We start from the raw sequence: 5,369 nt of genomic DNA on the forward strand, positions 1-5,369 counted from the left end.
TCATGACTAGACTGAAAAGATCTTTGAATCAAACCGTAATAGGACAAGTAGCAACAAAAGAAAATTGAGAACAAGACAACTGGCGTAACAAGAGAAAAACCGCAAAATACTCACCGCTGCAGTTGTGCCAATGCATTGAGAGTTTTGCAACAAAGGCTGATACTTTCTTAAAAATTTGCGGCTGCGCGTTTCGTCGTGAAATATAGAGGTGCATCTTGCGCGCCCATCAGCGGTCTTGTAAGAAATTCTTTAAAAAATTAAAAATTTTGAGGTCTTGCAAATTTTCACTTTGCTTAAGTTTCACGTGTTGTTTTTTGTTACGAGTTGCCTTTTTTGTGAATTGTCGCGATATCAATTCAAACCACTAGCGGGAAGAGTGATGATATGAGCTTGATTAAAACAGCACCTGAAAATTCACCTTAAAACTGATAGTAGATTGCAGGTTAATCAATGTTAATATATTATCAGTTTTTACTGTCCACTCGCAACAAATCTTTGAAAAGAGAAGCGGGAAAACAAGCTACTTGTTCATAATTTAAAGAATTACTAAATAACTCGACTTATTGCTCCGCCTTTTTGCTCCAAGCAAAAATCAACTTTTCAATGATGGATTTTTGAGAAACGTTTACAAAGAAAATGTTTTAAAAAATTCTTTCACAATAAATGTATTTTAAAATTATAATTATAGGGATTCTATGATGGCCAATATGTCCAATGTGGGATTGTAACGCGCAATATGCAAATAAATTGCAAGTTTGTTGCACGTTAATTGTCCAAATCAGTCAAATTGTCAATTTCAATTCCTTATGACTTTTCAAAAAACGAACTCAGCAATTTTTTTTAATTTTTAACTCAAGACATCACTGGCTATGTGATGGTATAAGACGATCAAAAACGGCTAGCTCATTGAAAAAAGACTCCAACACTCTTAAACAAAAGTTTTAAATCGATTAGAGCGAATTGAAAACTCACAATTTTCTATACTAGATTCAACTCTTTTCAGATTGATTTTCCTCCATGCTTATTTATATTTCCAGGGATACTAATTGTAGCAGTTTTTGCGCTATTTTTGCTGTTTTTGTTTTTTTTTCTGCGAAATGCAGCATCACGTATTTGCAAAGCGCAGCTTTGAAACGTTTTTTTTTATTCATAATCTAGTGAACTCATTCATTACACCGTAAAAAAGTTTATTGAGGTTCGGTTTGAAATAAATTGATAATAAAAGGGTTTTATTGAAGCAAGTAATTACAGTGATTATAATTTCCAGTCCGTGAGACCATTTTATTTTTGTGTTTTAGAGTGACTACAGTTGTTTAAATTCCAGTGAGTCTATTTCGTACTAGTGTTTCACAGTTATTAACTACATTTAAAACAAGTCCAGTGAGCCTCTTTTGTCCAAATATTTTATTTAGGTCCTCATTACTGTCTGATACAATCTGTGTCTGTCCAATCACTCAACACGGATCATTTTTATCTCACTGGATGCGACCATTTCCCATTCACTGCCATCGTAGTATGCTTGTTGTAGCACGGTGTGAAGTGAACTAGTGGCCCTTTGTCCATTTAGGTTAGCATAGGTACAAGCTCTAAACCACCAACCGCCATCTCCATGATGTGAAGCGCAGTCTGAAACCCATAGGTCCTGTTCCCTGTCAATCGTTGTGAACGCCATTCCGTTGCTATAATCAAGGCCAAAACCTGTAACAGTGGTGTTGAGCGTGTTCTCAATTTTTGCCACCATGGAGCCAAATGATATGGTGTAAAGGGGAGCAACGCCGATCTTGTAGTCTAAAAAAGTAAGATTTTACTTAATTCTACCCTTTCAAAACTAAGCCTAGATTCTTCTACAAAAGATATCAGAAACAATTTGGGCTAAATGAACAAGTAAGAAAAAAATGAACTTAATGAGGACTCAAGATGCTATTTCTGAAAGATTCAAGAGCTTGAACGCGAAATGGTTGTAAATGCATACCATGAATGAACTGTTTCATGCCATGAGAGTTTCAATCCACTCTAGATCAAATATTATGTTTATTTAGTTGAAAAGTATTATACTATATCTACATTACAGCTACAAATCTATAGAGTTTTTTCCTATAAAACACTCGCTTAAACGTGTAATAACATATGAAAGTCACAACAATTCGATTTGTTGAACTAACTAATTATTGGAATCGTTGTGATTGGTGCAATCTGCTGGCACATTATGAAACAAACTAATCTTGAGTAAACTTTTGCTTTGACAAAATTTATTGTGACTCAGATTTTAGCTTTGAAGATGTATTCAGAAGCAAAAAGTTTATCGATGAACAGGACGTATAAAAAGGTGGAAAAAAGTCAAACATTTTATTAAAAATAAATGCTATGCTATTGAAATTTTTGCTCTGTTAAAAATGATTGTCCTTCTGATGGTGTTTTGCTTATAGATGATGTGACTGTTTGAAGTTGATACCTGGAAATAAACAAGACAATTTGTTATTTTTGTTCGCCTATTTGGGCCTACATTTTGAAAATAAATTAATAAAAGATAGAATCGACAACAGAAAAACTCCGTTTGAACGAATCTTTTGTCTGGAATTTTTTTCTCCAATTTTAAACAGCTGATTGGAGGTGACTTTCAGTTCTTTATTTACCTGTCCATTCGCCCCAAATGGGTTTAATGTCTGAGAACTGGCGCATCGAAACTCGGAGCTTCCATTTTCCAGTTTGGGTCAATTTGTTCATTCTCTTCAGCCCCAACACAAATCTCCTGCTCCGCAAATGTCTCCAAAACCTGTTTCATATTCATCAAATCTGCGTTTGAACAGAATGTCAAATCGTTCTCTTCTCTGCAAAACTATATCCAATCCCACATAATTTTCTCTTGGGTCGACAAGAGATGCATCCGTCAGGCACTAAATTGCCACTTTTTCGAAGTCACTTTCTTAAACAATCTATTTTCGCAGAAATTTATACGCCTTTTAATAAAAGTACCAAAAACTTTATTTATGTTCCAAAATATCAAGGTTTTCAAAACGGTTTATAAAAGTGGTTGATCATTTCAATGAGTGCTTTTCCACCCATCACTGTATTTCGATTACTCGTTTTCTGTGTTTTTCAAGCATCCCAGTTAAATTTTACTGTTTGTTTTAGTAATGCTTTTATTAAACAGACAGCTATTTCATGTTTTTCAACAAAAATGTTTCTTTAGCGCTTTTCAAAAAATTGAAAGTGAGATTTAATAGTGTACCAGCTTATTTGAAGTAGTTATAAAACCTTTCTTAAACAATCTATTCGCTGCAATATATACGCCTTTTATTAAAAATACCCATTTTGTTATTTTTGTGAAATATTGATGTGAAAATCTAATCGCAGAAAGATATACGCCTTTTAAAAAAAGTACCAAAAACTTTATTGGTGTTCCAAAACATCAAGGTTTTCAAAACGGTTTATCAAAGTGGTTCATCATTTCAAAGAGTGCTTTTCCACCCATCACTGTATTTCGATTATTTGTTTTTCTGTGTTTTTCCGGCATCCCAGTTAGATTTGACTGTTGGTTTTATTAATGCTTTTATTAAAAAGGCAGCTAGTTCATGTTTTTCAACAAAAATGTTTCTTTACCGCTTTTCAAAAAGTTGAAAGTGAGTTTTAATAGTGTACCAGCTTATTTGAAGTAGTTATAAAACCATAATTTTTTTGCAACCAAGTTTACTTTCATCAAGGCTTCCAATTTTTAAAGACAATTCTACAGATGTACATATAATTCAAAAAAAAATAATGATTTGAATATGTTAACATGGTTTTTCTAATGTATGGCTATAAAATCAGAGAATAAAAAATGCATTTTTGAGCTGCAAGCTTCAAATTTATCTTCCAAAACTTGCTGCAATTTTTTTCCCATTGCTTGAAGTCCTTTGAAGCAATACTTGGGAACCCACATGGGAACCCACACACAAAATAGTTTATATAGACAAATTAACAATACTATGCCAAACGAAGCCAAATCATCTGCTGGTTTTTTTTGCATGGCACGTAACTTTTAGATTACTTTTCCGGCGTTAAAAAAACGAAAAAGATCAATTCAATTTACCTCTATAAACTCAACTCTTGACGAAAGTTTCAGCAAAGATACGATTGAAGCTTTGACTCGATTCAGTCTGCTGATCCCTGATCTCTTTTTGTTTCGTTGATTACAGATGCAGTCAAAACCGTTAGAACCACAAAACTTATCTAAATAAAGGAACATAAAAATTTCGATTTGTCGATGATTTTAGTGCAATTTGGATTATGCTAATGAAAAAATTTAATAAAAGCACTTCCGACAATTATTCCGTTTTAAAAAAAAAAACATTTTGATTTAATAGTTTAATAATTCCTTATCTAGGAAAAAATACCGAAACAATTATATAAGATTGAGAGATTTCTTAAAGTTTTGAAACGCATTTTAAAAAATTACATAAACCAACAAATCAATTCCTTAATTGAAAAACTCGGGATATTTTTGAAAAAACTTTAATCAAAAATTCTTCACAAAAAAGTTCATAGCAAAGTCAACAGAAGGTAACTAGTTTTCATTTCCTTTTTTTATTCAATTGCTAACTGCATAGCCCACGTGGTCTCGAGTGCATAAGTTTGAAGTCAAAATACGCTTTTTTGTTTTGTTTGCAAAATGTAAACGCAAACAAAACATTGAATCTTAAGCCGAGTGGATTTTTGCCTCTGTTTATTTCAACAGTTTCTCAAAACTACTGATGTTTCATTTCATATATGGCGCTAGCTTTGGAAGAAAAACTATTTTATTGTTCATTCTTTGTATGTTCTGCAAAAAACTGATGATAAAAATTTCTTTTTTTTTGCTGAACTTTCTGCAAATCCATCTTTAACACTCTACTTACTGTCAGAGCCACTACAGCAATCATCAAAACGATCAACATGATCAGAGGCCAATTGTTTGGTTTTGACAGTTTGTCCTCTATTTGCCCGACGTTGCGTTGAAAACGTGCCGGCTCCTCATAGGTAAAATCTTCTCGTTTTTTGCCGGAAATTTGCTCATTTTCCTTGACGTCTAACAGTGACTCGGTATTTTGAAGCTCATATTGAACGTCACCAGTCGATGTATTAGAAGTCATTTGAGTGAATTTTTGTTTAAAAAATGGTTGCTAGTTTTAAATTGTCGGCGTAAGTCAATGCAAAACCATGATATAAATAATCTGATCAAATTTATGTTTTGCTCTATATAAATTGTCCCGGTCTTAGCAGTACATGTAAAACTTATACTTCGCGGCTGAAAAAAAGAGCTGCATTTATTCAAAGAAAAAACTTGGGTTGTTTTGTGAAAACAAGTATGTCATTTCAGTAGCAAAGTATAAGATTTTTGCTTGTTTCAACAA

The sequence above is a fragment of the Symsagittifera roscoffensis genome, chromosome 2 (genome assembly GCF_963678635.1).
Source record: "Symsagittifera roscoffensis chromosome 2, txSymRosc1.1, whole genome shotgun sequence".
NCBI classification, from domain to species: domain Eukaryota; kingdom Metazoa; phylum Xenacoelomorpha; order Acoela; family Convolutidae; genus Symsagittifera; species Symsagittifera roscoffensis.